The sequence below is a fragment of the Microtus oregoni genome, unplaced genomic scaffold (assembly GCF_018167655.1).
Source record: "Microtus oregoni isolate MIOR12 unplaced genomic scaffold, Mior012 000047F_ref0000412, whole genome shotgun sequence".
NCBI classification, from domain to species: Eukaryota; Metazoa; Chordata; class Mammalia; order Rodentia; family Cricetidae; genus Microtus; species Microtus oregoni.
Window position 1 is genome coordinate 3,585,695 of NW_024543221.1, and position 18,184 is coordinate 3,603,878.

At 42.2% G+C, this 18,184-nt stretch overlaps 1 protein-coding gene across 2 annotated transcripts in view; it reads left to right on the plus strand.

The window, feature by feature from the left end:
• Window positions 1-157: 157 nt before the first annotated feature.
• The window catches only part of Cnst (consortin, connexin sorting protein), an 82,812-nt gene continuing 64,785 nt past the window's right edge, over window positions 158-18,184 (plus strand). For both annotated transcript variants that reach the window (XM_041635385.1, XM_041635386.1), the window contains exon 1: window positions 158-302. The gene's annotated coding sequence lies outside the window, so the exon portion shown is untranslated. The remainder of the gene's footprint in view (window positions 303-18,184) is intronic.

Consider the following 18,184-nt stretch of genomic DNA (forward strand, 5'->3'; position numbering starts at 1 on the left):
GGCTCCGCCCCCAGACGCCTGTGAGTGGACTATCCGGGTGTGTCCGAGTTGGAACTCTATGGTCGCCCCGCACTCGGCGCTGCCTCTCTAGCCTCTCGCACTCTATGCTCCTCGGTCCAGCGGCCAGCCGGGAGGGGCGCGCGGGGGGAGGCGGGGCGGGGAGGCTGGAGGTGTCCGAGCCTCCAGAGCCGCGGGAGACCAGAGGCAGCTGTGTGACAGCTCGTCGGCCGCCATGTCAGCCAGCGGGGCTGGAAACAGACCCGGCTCCCGGCGGTAGTCCTTGCGTTGCCTCGGATGCCCAGGTGAGACGAGCTGCCGGCTCGCGGCGGCCGCGGTGCTGGGGACAGTCGCTCGTTCCTCCCCGGGCGCTGTCCTCCCCGGAGTTGCAGTGGGTCCCTTCGCATCCGCCCCCTCTCGGCTCTCCCGTTTCCCCCGCTTTTCTGCGGGTACGCTGTTGTCGCGCATCGCGCCAATTTCTCCGCGCGCGCTCGCCTCCCCGGGGATCCTGCGGCTTCTACTCCGCGTCGGTGTCTCCCAGCTCGGTGGCCCGGTGCCTATGCTCGCTTTCCTCCGGGTGTTTTTTATTTGCCCCCATACCTTGTTTCCCCACCACCGCCACCCCTTCGGTCGCTAGGAACCGCCTAGTTGTCTCCCTTCTTGTCCTCTCTTTGGACCAAGATTTACCTTTTCTTTTTAATATGCATGTTTGCAAGACTTAAATTTAAGGCTGAACAAAAAATAAGATTCGAAAGCTTAAAATTCTGTCCTACGTTTCAAAGGATTAAAGCCTTAGGGAGCGTCTTTATTCGTCTGTGTAAACTTAGTTAAGCACATTGTACTGTAGAATGCAATTTAAAAGGCCGATTGCAAAGACTAAAAATAGGATGCTCTAATGGGAATTTTGGCAGTCTTTGGGGCAGTGTTAAAAGATCCGATTCTTTGAGAGTGATTTCAGTGTTTGGGGCTCGGACTCGGAGCTTTACCCATTATCCTTTCCAGCAAGGCAGGAAGCTGCGGCCAATCAACTCCCTAGTTTAAAATATGTACAATCCTTTCTGCTTACTCTGTGGCAGCATCATTGAGCTTGGCATTTAAATGCACAAGGAAAGAGTTACTGAGGAATGTGTCACCTGCCAAGTAGCCCGAAGATTATCCTTAGCTGATGAAACTCAAGGACATAAAGAATTGACACCTGAAGATGGCCTTTTTTGAATAAGTTAGTACACTGTAAGGAGCTATTAACTGTAGTGGAAATCCCGAGGATTCATTCACTAATGTTAATTTTGCTAAGTTTGTTTGTTTGTTTAATATAGCCAGGCATGGTGATATAAGTTTCTAATCCTAGCGTTAAGGAGGCTGAGGCTCCACGAATTTAAGGACCACCTGAGATGTGTTCTGGTTTCAATGTTAGCTTAGGATACAGTCAGACCATATCTCAGGAAAGGAGAAAAAGAAAGATGATCACCCCCCCCCAACTGAGCATTTTCATAAACTCAGAAGTAGTCTAGTAACCCTCCCAAAGCAATATTTAACAATTGAATATAGCAAAATGATTTTTAAAGGTCTACTTATTTATTATGTATACAGTGTTCTGCCTGCAGGCCAGAAGAGGGCACCAGATCTCATTATAGATGGTTGTGAGCCACACTATGGTTGCTGGGAATTGAACTCAGGACCTCTGGAAGAGCAGTCAGTGCTCTTAACCTCTGAGCCATCTCTCCAGCCCCAGGGAAATGTTTTTTTTTTTATATGAGATTAAGGACAAAATTCACTTACCAAATTTATCCTTGAGTTTTTCTGCGTTTAAAATAACCAAGGATATATAGTGTAGCTCAGTGGTAGATCAATTGCTTAGCATGTTTTAGGCCCTGAATTCCGTACCTGACACCACAAAAGGTAAATATACTTAAAAAAATGTACATTTTTGAAAATCTCATAATTTTGGACCACAGCCTAATCAGTCCTAGAGAATGTAGGGCAGTGTTTATTTTGCTTTTGAACAGTTGATGGAAGAGAAGTTATTTTTATTTACCTTTTCCTCTTCTCTTCTTTGTTAGGGGTCAAACCCTGGGCCTAGCACAAGCTAGGCAAATGATCTGCCTCCAAGCTACCTCCCTAGTACCTTGTTTTTGTTTGTGTATGTGGTATACGTGTTTGTGTGTCCATGCGTGTGTGATGTCAGATGACTTCCTCAGTTGCTGTCCACTTTACATTCCTGAGACATGTTCTGTCCCTGAACCTCTTTCCCTAAGACCCTCTGTTAGGCTGGCTGGGCAGAGAGCTCCAACAATCTGCCCTCCTCCATCTCGTAAACACTGAGATTATAGATTTGTATCTTTGGGGATCAAGAAACAGGTTTTCATGCTTGCAAATACTTTGCTGATTAAGCCCTCACCCTTGGTTTTTTGAAAGATTGACTGTGGTTTAAGCTGGTCTTAAATTCATCATCCTCCTGCCTGGCATGTGTCACGTGCTCAGTTGTTTCCATTTTCATGGTGTTAATGGTTTACTTGTTTGTGTTTGCAAGTGCTTCACTAATATAGAAACCAGCCCCATCCCTGGGACCCAGATACTAAAAACGAAACAGTCATTTCACTTTTAAAATGATTTTGGGGGGTTGGGGGTTTGAGGCAGGGCCTCTCTGTGTAGCATTGGCTGTCCTGGGCTCTATAGACCAGTATGACCTCAAACTCAGAGATCTGCCTGTGAGTGCTCAGATTAAAGACTCTCACCACCATCGCCCAGCTTAAAATGAATCTTATACTCAACATTTAGACTTTCATTTTTAGACAAACTTAGCTAAGGAATTTGTAGTCACATTCTTGACAGTTGCAGGTTTTGTATCCTGTGCTATTTTTGCCCCCCTTGAAGTAATTTTTTTTTCTAATAGTGCTTTCTCGTTACTTTGTGGCTGTCTTTAAATTGTTTTTCTTATTAAGTTACCATAATCAAATTGCTTGAGAAAGGAAACTACTGGTTTTTTGCTTGGAACTTTTAAATGAGAACTGAAATTGGGAAATGCTGAATGACAGTTCTGGTTTGTGTCGGAATCAAGGTTGGAGCTGCACCATTCAAAAGAAATGGGAGATTTTTTTTTTTTTTTTTTTTTTTTTTTGATTTTCGAGACAGGGTTTCTCCGGGAGATAATTTTAAAACGTTTCTAGCAGTCCCGCTTACCAGGTGAATAGCCTTAGTGGCTTTAGTCCTCTGCGTGTCATAGCTGCCAAGACTCCCTGCTAGATCTGCAGTTCTGATGTGGTCGCCCTCATAGCCCATCTCGATTGAGACTGACCCCGGTGCAAATGGCCAGGAGTCACCTGTAGCCGATACTGCCCTCCCTCTTTGGTTGGCACATAGCCATAAGTTTGGTGTTTGCTGCTTAAAATGCCTTTCTACCCTGGGAGTCTGAGTCTTTCGGGATTCATAGAAAGGCCCTTATTTATTTATTTATTTATTTATTTACTTATTCTCTTTCTAAGTGCTTTCATTCTTAAATTGAGAAGGTTCTGCGCTGACCCTGAACTCTTGCTTCTCTAGTGAGCATTGGTGTCCAGGACTTGTTTGGGGAGTATCCTCAGATGAATAGAGTGCTCAGTCATTTCCTGGAGTGTCATTGTGACAGGTCTTTCTATCCATATGTCAACAGTGTGTCAGGGCTGTATGAGTCTTTGCCTACTAAATCTCTTGGCATTGAGTAGGGAGAACGTGGGGTCTCATGAGACGCTTGACCTTTGTCGCGAAACAGGTAGGGTACCTGCTGTTTGTTGTTGTGTTATTTCCTGGACTGCTTTCAAGTATGGCTAATGGTTTGGGAGATGTGGTTCTCTGTAGCCTGGTGTTTCTTATCAAGGGCAAGGTAATTTTTCAGGCAAAATTTAGAAGGAAAGAGGGTATGGTATTTTGGCTTTGGAATGGGGGTAATGTGAGTTTATGTTTGTTAAAGGGAAATGTGGCTTCATATAAAGCTGCTGGTGCATCATCTAGGTGCCTACAGGAGCTGCTTTGCAGCAGGTGCGTTAATTCAAGTGAAACCAACCATGGTTTAGAGCTGAAGTCATCAGGCTCAGAGCTGACCTCTGTGGGGATCCTGTCTTGGTCAGGTCTTGACTACCTTGTTCCAATACATTTCCTAATTAAGACTCCTTATAACTTAATGCAAGAAACATATATGAGCAGGGCGGTGGTGATGCACACCTTTAATCCCAACACTCAGGAGGCAGAAGCAGGCAGATCTCTGTGAGTTCGAGGCCAGCCTGGTCTATGGAGTGAATTCCAGGACAGCCAAGGCTACACAGAGAAACCCTGTCTCGAAAGACCAAAAAGAAAAAAAAAAACTGCTTCCCTGATCAATAAACAGACTTTCTATCTAAAATCCAGTCTTTATAGACCAGCTCACTGTAAGGCAGCCTGTGGAAAGTTTACAGGAGAAAATACAGAATTGGAAAAAGTTTTTCGTGAAAGAGGTGCACACATTCTGATAGTGTTTTCATTTGCATTTGAAAATAGAAATTGATTGTTTATTGGTGTCTATTGGTTTGATAAAAAAGAATACAATATAGAACCACAAAGAGAAAATTGATATAGGCAAAAGGATACAAAGTATCGAATCTGCAGGGCGACCCGGTAGACTGAGCTAGTGCACAGCATAAGAGTGGCAGGGCGGAATAGTGTAAGCCTTGTGCTGAGTGAGTACATTGTAGCCATGCCTGGGTGCATGGGGATACTGATATGATGATTGTGTTTATTTGTTGCATTCTAATAACCACTAATACCACGTATCTTATGTAATACATATGTATCTTATACAATCATACTATACAGCTAAAATATACAATGTAATAAAGCTTGTTTTTTTTTAGGCAGGAGGATGGTAAGTTGGAAGTCTGCCTGAGCAAATTAGGCAACATAAGGAGAACCTGTCTCTAAAATCTAACCAAAAATCTAAAAGAAGAAAATTAAAAACAAAAAAAAATATTTTTTTTCTTAAAGAAAACCAAGCTGGGTGAAGTTGTATATTCCAGTAGTCCCAGCTATGGCAGAGGCTGAGAAAGGGGGCTCACAAGCACAAACACAGGGTACTGGGAGGGGTGTCAGCCTAGACAGCATAGCTAGATCCTCTCTGAAAAAGAAGAAAAATTAAAACACATTGTTTCCTGCAAGTTAGCCCTAGTAAATTTATTTTAGTTATTTGAGGAAGAAAACTGATAGCCTGGCAATTTTTCAGTTTCTTTAAAAAGCTCCTTTAATGCTTGAAGAGCTTCCAAAAAGAGATGTTCTGCCTGAGAAGGTCCAGTGTCTTTCAACTGCTATGCTGCTTTCTCTGCCATTGGGCCTTTAAGGTTTACATTGCTACTGACTTTCCATTGTCATCGTCCCCATGGGAAAAACAGGTGTACTTTCAACAGGGGACACTTTTATTTTTTAAGCAATTGGAGTATTTTTTTTAAAAAAAAATATATAGTATATTTCAAAGTTCTTAAGTTTTATGGTAGCTGAAGATTTCAGAAGTGTTGTTGGCATGATTTTGAAATTGCCATATTTGGAGGTAGAGACCTTGTCTGGTGGCCCCACTGCACCAGGCTATCTTAGGACTTCCTGTTTTTTGTCATCACTGGCCATTTGGAATGGAAAGATAGTGTGTATCTATCAAAATAATGGCAATTCTGCATTTTCTCTATTGCACTGTCGAGTAAGAATTCTGAAACAGTAGCAAATTAGCAGCCTTAATTGACATTTGGGCATTGGCATTTTGACAGTACCTATGATTGTAAGAATTAACACCATAGTCCCTAAGATGATATAACACTTTTAATTCTCGCTCTTAAGAAAGAGGCAGAGGGCCGGGCGGTGGTGGCGCACGCCTGCCTTTAATCCCAGCACTCGGGAGGCAGAGGCAGGCGGATTTCTGTGAGTTCGAGACCAGCCTGGTCTACAAGAGCTAGTTCCAGGACAGGCTCCAAAACCACAGAGAAACCCTGTCTCAAAAAACCAAAAAAAAGAAAGAGGCAGAGGCAGTGGATTTCTGTGAGCCCAAGGCTAGCGTCCTCTAAGTAAGTTTTTTGGTTTTTTTTTTTTTTTTTTTTTTTTTTTTTTATGAGAATACCTACGTTGTTCTCCCTGAAAAACTACCACCTGAGAGATCACTATGTCCTTTTTTATATTTAGCTGTGTTTGGAAAACTCAGCGTTATTAGTTGGTGGCATTCTAATTTGAATGAAAGCATAATAACCTCTTCATTTACTTGTAGATTTTGAAGTTAATGATTCCCTTTAAATATGTGTACCTTGCCGGGCGGTGGTGGCTCACGCCTTTACTCCCAGCACTCGGGAGGCAGAGGCAGGTGCTCTCTAAGATCTCACTTAGTTCAAGGCCAGCTACGCAGAGAGGACCTGTCTCAAAAACAAAATAAAATAAAAAATGTGCTCCTTGTGATTCAACAGAACATTATTTTCCTGGGTATTTAAGGGTATTGAGTATATGTTTTCCTGGGTGTTTTAGAATTTTTAAATATCCTATACTTTAAGGCAGTTTGGCTCTGCTGTTTCTCGAGTTATATGCATGCCTAGTCCTTCCTAGTCTCTGTCTTTTTCAGGTGCAGTTCGTGTTACTGTAAATTTAATATGATTACAGGGTGAACCAAAAGTCATTGTTAAAGATTTTTCAATAAGGACTTACTTTTTAAAAACGGGTTTTATTCACTAAAGCTTAATGTAATTAATTTTTACCTTCTGAATGTACAAAGATTTTAGGGTTTGTTCCCCTATACACTCATCGAATATGGAAAAGGTCTATTTAATCCAAGTATAAAGTCCATAGCTTCTAAGGATTCGAGAAAATATTCCACATTATCCCTTGCATACTCAGCCTAGGTAAAAGGAGGAAGTGACAACTTGTTCTTAAAGCCTTTAATCTAGAATTTGGGAGGATCAAGTTGGCAGCAGCATCCTTTTATGCCACACAGTGAGTAATTTGTTGCGTTCTGTTTTGAGTGCTGAGAATTGAACACAGGAATTTTAAAAAACACTTTTAAAATTGCATTTATTTGTGTGCATGTGCACAAGTGCGTAGGCCAGGGGACATACGTGCAACAGAGACACATATGGAGGTCAAAGGACACATACGGAGGTCAAAGGACAACCTGTGAGAGTTGGTTCTTTGCTTCTGGTTCTTTCTGGGCTGTGTGGGTCCAGGGGCCTTGAACTCAGGTTGTCAGGGTTGGTGACAGGTGCCTTTACCCCCTGAACTTCTCACTGGCCCAACCAGGAATTTTTATAGTCTAGGCAGGAGCTCTACCACTGAGCTATATCCCTAGTGTCCTAGATGTTTTGTTCCAACTATTTTTAGGTTTGTTGTGGGGTTTTTGTTTTTTTACTGTGTCAGAGATATACCTAAAACATTAGGTAAACACTGTCCAAAATAGAAACATCGTCATGTGTCTTCCCTACTTTAGTCAGGTACTAAACATTTGGATCAGAAGAGGATGGGAGGTTTTTCTTCTTAATATTGCATGTGAACCCCAATTTCAGGGTATTTAATTCATCATGGAAGCCAGTCTTTTCTTAGCAAGAACAATCTGTTACAGAGTAACCTCTAAACTGAAGAAGCATTTACTTCATAAGGCTGATTACTGTTCCTGCAGGTTCCCTCTTGGCTGACAGGAGTTTGTTTATTTTGATTCTTACAGCCCCAGCCAGGCTGTGGAGAGCTTTGCTTTTGTTCAAGGCTCATGGTCACTGACAGCCTCAGAAGGTTCGCCTAGGTAGAGAGCCAAAGTCCTGCTTCAGGGGCCCTCATCGGGGCTGAAGCAGAATCTATTCCAGGAATGTCTGCTTTCGAACCCAGGGCTCTGCCGTGCACGCACAATGCTTCCCTTAAGGCTCAGTGCCAGGGAAGCCTTGTTGGGAAGTTCCCAGTGGGCCTTGGCTTTCGGAGTGTGTGAGACCAGCTCTTGAAAAGAGAGCCTCAAGCCCACTGTGGCATGTTCTCTCTCCTGACCGGTGCCTGTTGTGCCTGCCAAGAGCACTCTGGCTTGTGTAAACTTTAAAAATCGTATTCACCTTGTTCCTCTCCTCAATTATAAAAAAGTAATTCTCCAAAGAGAAAAAAGGTAATTGAATTTTAATGCAGGGAAAACCTGAGTATTGAGACAACTTATTTCTTGTCCCAGAAAGTTAAATAAAAGCTTATTTACCAGCCAGGGTCTGTTGATGTATTCATTGTATTTCCGTCTGTATTGATAGTGTAGTCAATTCGTCAGGAAGAGGGAAACACTCCAGGGGACATGAGAGGACAGTTCCAGCCCACCTATGCCAACTACACATCTTTTTGAGGGGAAAGTGAAAAGGTATCATCTTCCAGCAGTCCTTGGAAAAGAAAAGGCACTGGGAAGTGTTCTCCAGTATCATTTTTACTATTGGTTTTCCCTTTTCTTAGAATGTGTAGCTCAGGACAACCTGTCTAATTATTTTTCCCCAAAGCTCCTATCCAAATACAGTATTTGGGATAACTCGTCTTTTAAAAAGTGCCTTTTGTGGTTGTTGTTTTGTTTTGTTTGTTTTGAGACAGGGTTCACTGTGTAACCCTGGCTGGCCTGGAACCAGTTATATAGACCAGGCTGGCCTGTCTCTGGCCTCCTAAGTGCTGGATTAAAGGGAACTCCACCATGCCTGACTGTCTTATATCCTTTATACTTTAAGAAATTTGTTTTAAACATCAGTTTTTGTCTTCTGTGTGTTTTGTAGTCAAGAGTCATTCTCGTGGATGAGTTTTCATGGAAAGTTTAGTTATTCATTTGTGTAGGATTAGGGTAAAGGATTTATATTCAAGAGCTTCCAGTGTGCAGATGGAGCTGGAACTAGGTTTGCTTACAAGCATGCTCTGTAATGAAATAAAGGAGGTGCAAAAGCGGATCAGGCAGAAAGATTATTCTAGAATAGCAGATGTGGAGGCATTCCTCTGAGATGAGAGGAAATACTGGCTGCCGAGTAGCTTCCATTAGTTTCTTCTGTGGTCCAGTAGAGGCTAACTGTGAGTGGGGGTAGGCAGGCCTGGAGGGGAAGGTTCAGAGCAGCTCTGTGGTGGTCTTTGGCTCTGACTGCTGTATTAGAGAGCATATCTAACCAACACTGAAGCTGGGTCGATGCTCTCCTGGTTCATACAGTCGCCATTTTCCTTAGCAGTGTGTGGACCAGCTGTAAGAGATGCGGAGCTATTGGTAGTGCAGATACTGAGATTTATTTGAGTGTGTCCAAGAGAATGTTTTGATGCTCAGTGAAAATAGAAGGTGGGATGACATGAACTAAACTGAGCAGCAGACAGTAACATGTCATTATGGATTTTTGAGACATGAAGAACTGTTTGTTCCACAAGTATGTGGAGCCACTGTTTTTATTGTGTGAGACAGAAAGGTAGTGTTTTCTGAAGATTAATCTGCCTCTGGTATGCGGGAGAGATTGAAAGGGATATGCGAGATGTTGAGAGCCTTTAATTAAAAGTAGAATTATCCTGGACGCTGTAATTTCTTAGCTCCCGAAACGATAGCACTAAGTTTCTGCTCCTTATTTGGAAGACTACGAGATAAGCTGACGAGCTCTCCACTTAGGATTTATAATACAGTTAAAATTGTGTTTGCCATATGAAGTATTATACTTTACCCTAGATGAATTAAAGAAATGAATTTTAAGTAACCCTAATCCATGCAAGAGAACATATTATGCTATACATATATTACTAAATCTGCCACTTTGGTGAATAACTTCGAAATGCGTAGGCTCATGAGAGATTCTGGGCCTGGTGAACTTGATGGCTGGTGTTGGTGCTGTAGGTAAGCAGACTGTCACTAAGTACGCTGGGATCATGGTGCAGACGCAACACAGAGCACTTTGTGTAAGTCTCTACCAGAACATTTGGTGAGAAATCAAGTCCCTCAGATATAGACCATGGCTATATCTCGGCCAGTGACAAGGCTCAACAGGCCAAGAGACTTGCCACCAAGCCATGAAGACCTGAGTTCCATCCTGGGGACCAACGTGGAGGGAGCAAATTGATTCCCAAGGTTGTCCTCTGATCACCATGTGTGATACTTGTGCATACACAAACACTCACACTCACACACACACATTCACATTCACACAAGTAATTTTTTAAAAAGTAATTTGTTTCTTTTAAAACGATGATTTTTATATAAATTTGAGGTAATTTTTGTTGTTGATGTTGTTTTTCAAGACAGCCTTAGCTGTCCGTCAATTTGCTTTGTATACCATATTGGCCTTGAACTCACAGAGATCCACCTGCCTCTGCCTCCCAAGTGCAGATTAAAGGATTAAAGGCGTGCATCACCACGCTCAGTTTAACTTTAATTTTTTTTAAGAAAGGAAATGTATATGAAACCTTTTTGGTTATTATAATTTATAATACAATAAGTAGTATATAGAATTTGATTTCTTTTAGCGGATTGTTATTATGAGACTATGTCTCACCATGTTGCCTGACTGGCCTGGAGCTCGCTGTTTAGACCAGGCTGGCCTTAAACTCACAAAATTCCTCCTGCCTCTGTCTCCTGCATGCCAGTTTAGCAAAAACTAGATGCTACTGTGTGTGTGTGTGTGTGTGTGTGTGTGTGTGTGTGTGTGTGTAGGAATAGTACCATGGTGTGCATATGAAGTTAAGGTCAGAGGACAAGTTTATAAAGTCCTTTCTGTCCTTTTTGACCTTTATGTGGGTTCTGGGGTGGAACTCAGGACATGAGGCTTGTGCCTCATGCTTTCATCTGCTGAGCCATCACCAGACTGGTCCTCAAATGCTACCTTTTCATTTTAGACTCCTCAAAACAGAGGGGAAAGTTTTGAAACAATTCAGGTGTGTTTGTTTCTGTGATCAGTTCACCTCTACTCTGGACATCTTCACTGGGGCTCTTGAGAACTGGCACTGTAGAATTTCCCCGTTCTGTAGGTTACGACAATTATATTGTGATTCTTTAAAATAGGCTCCGATGGCCTAGAAGAGGTTCAGCAGTTCAGAGTGCACGCTGCTGAGCCAGGTGTGGTGATATACGCCTTTAATCTCAGGCCTCAGAGGTTAAAAGTATGTATTGCTCTTGCAGAGGACCCAAGTTTGGTTCCTAGCACCCACATCAGACGGCTCACACTTGCAGTTCACACCTCAGTCAGAGGATCCCACTCTCTGGCCTCTGTGCACATAATCACACACAGATGTGTAGGTGATGGTGATGATGGTGATGATGGTGATAAGACCTTTGGGGTTTGAGAGGCAGATGGACTACTTATTAATGGGAAAGAGGGTTTACAGAATTCGTAGGAAATAGAAAGATGGGGTCCAAGAGGTTTTGAACAGACATAGGGAGTATGTTGAGTGACGTGTTCCTCAGTTCTCCCAGGGGACCTGGACTGGAGTAGAAGGAAAGGAACATGCATTGAGAGGCAAGCCTGGTCTTCCCGTCTAGCCAAGCTGATGTGTGTGCGGTTCCCCGGACAGCTCATTGTCTCTCTATATATTACTCACCATGTCTAAGAAACAACCAGGATTTTTAATCAGTTGATAGAAGGATACATAAAGTGTGGTTGTGTCCTTACAGTGAAATATTGGGAAGAAAAGGAAATGGTGTGTTCATATTCTGGTTGCTTTATTTGTCAATTTGCTATGGTATAATAGTTACATTAGGAGTTATATGCATAAAGTATGACACAACATGGATATACCTTGGCAACACTGTAATAACTGAAAATAGCCAATCACAAAAGACTATGTATTCCATGAGTCCACTTATTTACTTACTTATTTTTATTTATTTATTTATTTTTGGTGGTTTGAGACAAGGCTCTTTTATGTTGCCCTGGCTGTCATGGAGCTCCCTATGTAGGCCAGGCTGATCTTGAACTCAACAAGATCCACCTGCCTCTGCCTCCCAAGTGCTAGAATTAAGGACATGCATTACTACACCTGTTCTAATTTCATTTATACGAAATGTCTGGAATAGGTAAATCTATGGGGACAGGCAGATTTGTTTTGTTTGTTTTTTTAGGCAGGATCTCACACTATAGCTCCTACTGCCCTTGAACCCGTGTCTGCCCTTTGCCTTGCTGTGGAGATTAGTAAGGTTTGAGTGGGTATGGAAGGCTGTGGGAGACACAAGGGAGTAGGAAGTGACCAGTAGCTGGATGTGAAGTGAGATGAAAATGTTCTAGAATGGATTGTTATAGTTACCCCATTTCAGGGGGTTAAGCTGTATGATGAGAATTGTATCTTAATGACACTGTCATTGAGACAGTCAGTTGGAAAAAATACATTTATTATAGAGAATGGTAAAATCTAGAAAAGTACAAAAAGAAAAAAGTGAGATTAAAAAAATCCTTTATTTTTATTTCAGTGAAATCTGAGAGAAAATAACTTAAGCTTATTCAAGTTCAAGATTCCTAAAACTGCATTCTGATGAGGCATTTCAGTGCTGAAGTCTACACATGTGCTTATAAATTTTACCAGCATGTGGTAAAATTAATAAACCATGTCTTTGACATAGCACCATATCTTCTTTTGAGATTTCTCCATGGTCCTCAGAGGAGAAGGTAGGAGAAGAGTCAGGTCCCGCGTTTCCTGTCCAGCACCCTGGAGCTGAAAGAGAACTGACCGCACCGTGATCCAGGCTCAGTTTGTAAACAGTACTGACCCTACAGACTGCCCCAAGTTGACTTGATTTCATTGATGTGGTTCTGATTGCTTTATTTGTCCATTTGTTATGGCTTAATAGTTGTAGTAAGAGTCATATGCATAAATAAGGACAGTTTTTACATCTTTCAAGTGGAATTATAAATGGTGTCAGTGCTTAAAGGAGCGTGGCAAGCATTTCCAGTAGAGCTATAGAAGAGAAGCTTCAGGATCTCTGAGGAGCCCTGAGATTTTACTGCCTGAGGAATTAAAGTTCACAGGGAGCAAGTGTCTTGCCCAAGCTGTTCAAACACAGTTCTTAACAGAGTGTGAAGCAGAATACAGCCCTCAGTATTTGGAGGCCACCATTCTTTTCTTTCCTGGCATGGTGTTGCTAGCATGGTGTCGCAGGCCTGTAATCAAGCTCCGTGAAGGCTCATGCAGGACAATCGAGTTCAGAGCCAGCCTGGATGACATTTGTTGTGTGAATTTCCCCACGCCTTCTGCTTATTCCCAGCCCTTACTATAGCCTTTGCTGATGGTGTTTGTACCTGTTTGTCTTTTGAACTAGGATATTCTAGGACACTAGCTACATGTGTCTCAACTCTGTTATCCTTTCCCCTATTAGTCTTCCTTCCCCACCTCACTCTATAGTGGACCTCGTAGAGTATACTCAGTAGGCACTCAAGGGATGTTTGGTAAAGTACTTTAATTGTCGTGGAATATTATTTTAAACTGTGTTACATTTGTTTAATGATGCAATGATGTGTTGCTTTCTTTTATGCTACATTTGGTTAACTCTGAAGCTGTGTTACTTTGCCTGTCTGAAACACCTGATTGGCTTAATAAAGAGCTAAATGACCAATAGCAAGGCAGGAGAAAAGATAGGTGGGGCTGACAGGCAGAGAGAATAAGTAGAAGGGGGAAAAGAGAGAGAAAAGATCGAGGAGTGGATGGGGGTAGCACACACCTTTATTCCCAGCACTTGGGAGGAAGAGACAGGTGGATCTCTGTGAGTTCAAGGCCACCCTGGTCTACAATAACTAGTTCCAGTATAGCTAGGACTGTTACACAGGGAAATCCTATCTTGAAAAACCAAAAGGAAGGAAGGAGGGAAGGAAGGAAGGAAGAAAGAACTGAGTGGTAGTGGTGTGTGCCTTTAATCCCAGCACTTGGGAGGCAGAGGTAGGCTGATCTCTGTGAGTTCAAGGCCAGCCTGGTATACAGAGTGAGTTCCCGGACAGGCTTCAAAGCTACACAGAGAAACCCTGTCTCAAAAAAAAAAAAAAAAAAAAGGCAAAACAAAAAAACAACAAAGATTGAGGAGCAAGAAAAGGAGGAGAGAAGGTTGTCTCTCAACTATACAGCAATACAGCAAGCCACGAAGAAATGAAGAAAGGTATACAGAAATAGAGAAAGATAAAAAGCCCAGAAGCAAAGGATAGACAGGATAATTTAAGTTAGGAAAAGCTGGCTAGAAACAAGCCAAGCTAAAGCTGGGCATTTATAACTAACAATAAGCCTCCTTGTGATATACTTGGGAGCTGGGTGGCAGGCCCCCAAAAGAGTAGAGTTAAAACAACCAACAATAGTTAATTTTGCCGTTAGCATCAATCCATGGAAACTTGGTCTTTAAAATTTATGGGAGCGCCAACATGAAAACATTTGGCAGCCTCGTTCCAACATGCTTTACTTTGAAAAGTTTCAATGATTGAGTTAGTTTTTTCTGTTTGTAGGATTCATCCCCCCCCCTTCTATTTTGATGGAATAATGCCAAGTTATCTAACTTTTAAGAAGATTTTTCTTTTAAATTTTATTTGTTCATATATTTTGTGTTTATGGGTACTTTATCTGGGTGTACATCTACACACCAGAAGAAGACATCAGACAGTCGTGAGCTGCCATGTGGGTGCTGGGAACTGAACTTAGGACCTTTGGAAGAGCAGCGAGTGCTCTTAACCACTGAACCATCTCTCCAACCCCTTAGGAAGATTATTTTTTAAGGTAGCTATTTTGAATCATAATAAGGAAATGAAAAATGCTAGAAAATCATTCAGGAGAAAATGCTTTTGTGGTTATTTTTTAAGGTAGCTATTTTGAATCATAATAAGGAAATGAAAAATGCTAGAAAATCATTCAGGAGAAAATGCTTTTGTGGTGAGAAAATCTTCAAATCGGTTCTTTCTCTTTTCCTGGTGTGTGTGTGTGTGTGTGTGTGTGTGTGACTGAGAATAGAACCTGGGACTTTGCACATCCTAGGCCAAGTTACCTACCATTAAGCTATTTGTTCCTGGCTGTATTTTTTCTTTAACAGGGTCATGCGATGTATGTAGCGCACCCCTACTTTGAACTCCTGACCCTCCCGAGTGCTGGAATTACAGGCATGTGCCGCCACACCCACCAACTCTTCAGAGCTGGTCAAGTTTTCCTCCTCTTTTATTTTATTCCTCCCCCTCCCTCTTTGCCTCCCTTCCTCCTTTTCCCTTCCTTCTCACCCTCAATTTCTATTTTCGGTTAATTTGGTTTGAGACTAGAACTCAGGGTTTTCCCCCTGCCTCTGCCTCCCATGTGCTGAGGTTATAGACTGCACCGTTATACCAGCTTGGATCTGGTCTTGAGCTAATTTTAGATTAAAAATTCTTCAGAAATCAATAGTACTGATACTCTTGTTTTCCCAGTCCCCTGTTTTATGCCTTGTGTTCAAATTCTCCAAGACTGGCTCCATTTTTACCTGGTATCACAAGTTGTCACTTTATTTTACTTGTTTCCCTTTAAAATGTCAGGAGCATCCTACTAATAACACTTATTTTACTAACCTTATTTGGTGTCACTAAGCATGGTCATTCTGTGTGGAACCACTGGTTTACAATCTGTCCCTTTGCTTTCTGTTACGGTGTGAAATTGCCTAGGTTGCTTTTGTATGTCGTGGAAAAACAGTCAAGAATGGGACAAGGTGAGTGCTTCTAGTAAAACTGGAGGAGGAACAAAATAAGAAGCTTAGGTTAAAGTTGACCCTGCCCTAATTCCATTCCTTTATTTTAGAATGTAACTTGAAGCAGTCCCTTATTTGTAAGCTTATTCGTTCATCACGCATAGCACAGATGTTTGTAATTACAAACTCAGAATTTTCCCACATTGTGGTGTCAGGAAGCAGAGTGGGCTGCTATAGAGAGAAAAAAAAAAAGAAAGAAAGCAGGGTGGGTCCACTAATTTAATTCATCTTAAAAGGAACTAATTCATATGTTCTTTTCTGAATTTGCTGCCTTGTCCAGATCATATTTAATCTTTCAGGAATGTAAGTACCCTATTCTCAAGCTTCCCTTGTCTCTCTGTTTCCCACCAGATAATATTTATGGGTTTGTTAAATAAGTTTAAAATGTCATCGTATGCAATATTTTTAGTTTTTGCATCTGTGTCCTTAGGTAAGAGGCAGTGAAAGTGAAATTTTACTGTTATAGCTCAATCAGACAAACATATATTTAGTACTTTTTATGCGCCCTGAGCTGTATTGTGGTGAGGATTGCAAAAGACATGCTTCTGTTGTCATAAAAGCTTCAGTTCCAGTTAGGCAACAATAGCCACACATGCATGAAAGAACTTGAAAGAAACCCTACAGCAAGAAAGGAGCAAAAGTGAGGTACTGCAGCCTGCAGCCTGCAATACACTGCTCATTCCGTTTACAAATAGCTATCTGGAGATACTTCCATGGGGACTCAGTATCAGCTGCGTCTCATGTTATGGCCAGACTTTGCTAGGGTCTATATTGTCAGTTTCCCTTCCTGCTTCCCCTAACTTGCCCAAACTCTTAATCATAGCTCACAGTCTACCTTGTTGGTTCTGGAACCTTCAACATATGGCTCACAGTCTACCTTGTTGGTTCTGGAACCTTCGACATATGGCTCACAGTCTACGTTGGTTATGGAGTCTTTGCATTCAGAGACTGGATTACAGGTTGTGGAGCTCTCTGCTGTGTTTAAGTCCTGATTCTCAGACCAACGTGGCCATGAACGAGTAACCTAACCTGTTACTGCCTCAGTTTCCTCATCTAGGGCATGGACATATTCATAACAGTTACCTACTTGGATTACTGTGAAAATAAATGATTTACGATGAGCATTGTACCGAGTAAGCACCGTAAAAATTTTGGGTGTTATTCTCTCCATTCTGATATTGTGGTTACCCTTCGCTGTGAGTTCTCAAAGAGGAATCCTGTTTTAAATTAAATAGGAATGTGTAATGTATCTTGAAAATGCCAAGCATCTTCTGAATTACAGTAGAAAATTAACAATTTCACAAATGGCCAATCAGATATTTTAATACTGTAATGCAGTATAATATAACTAAGACTGTCATGTTTCTGCTGGTTGAAAAAAAAATCTACTGGGGTGTCTGGGAAGTTGGCTCAGTGGTAAAGGACTTGTCACACAAGTGTAAGGACCTGAGATGTGATCCCAAGAACCTACATGAAGCCAGACATGGTGATGCATATCTGTAGTCCCAGAATGTCTGCCGTGAAATGGGAGGACATGAAGCCAGACAGTACACAGCCATAACCCCAGAACTTCTGCAGAGACATAGGAGGAAACAGGGAGAAATCCTGAAAGCTCAGGGAGTTTGGCGATTCCAGTGGAGGACAAGAGGCCCTGTCTCAAGATAGAAGGTAAAGACTGACACCCACGGTTGACCTCTGACCTCACCCATACACATACCATGGTGTGCATGCTTGTGTGCACTTACACACACACACCCTTTCCCATCCCTTCCCCCCAAATAAAGTAACTGGTCTCAGGGTTTCTCACTAAAAGAGAAAGTGTGTTCATTCTGCATCCATTTCTCGTTGCTGATATGGATGGAGCACAAGAACTCAGAAGGAGTGGCCATTTACAGGGGTCAATACTTACATCTGGGTCGATCCCAGATCTGAGGTTTACTTGCTTGCTTGCTAGATAAGCCTGAGCAGATTACTTTTTTTTTTGGTCTGTTTCCTTATCTCTAAGATGGGAAAGATAATAGAGTTCCTATGCAAATGGAGTAAAACATGCCCAGAATGTTAGCCTATCCCGAACACTCATTAAATGTTCAACAACTGTTACATGTTTCGACAGCTATTTCAGAGACTAGCATGTGGGGTATTTATCCAGTGGGCTGAGTTTAACTGGCCTGTGGAGTGAAAAGGACTCCCTGTATCTGAAGCAAGGAACCCAAGTAGAGCATTGGAACGGAATATGTCACACAGCACTAGGGCATCTCTGTTTTTGAAAGTGATGAGATGGGTGGCAGTGTAGGAACCAACCCTTAGAAGGGGCAGAGAGCTTTCCTTTTGAAGACAGATGCCCTGAGCTCTTGTAACCACTTGTTACCGTGGCTCCATTCTGAGCCAGATACAAAGTAGTCCTGGCTGGTAACAAGGTGGGATGCCTTGTAAGAGCAAAGCACTCAGAAAGAGTGGTCCTTAATCAGCCTGTGCAAGGTCCCACAGGTAGCGCTACACGCTATAGAGGGGCTCACAATAAGAAAGTACAGA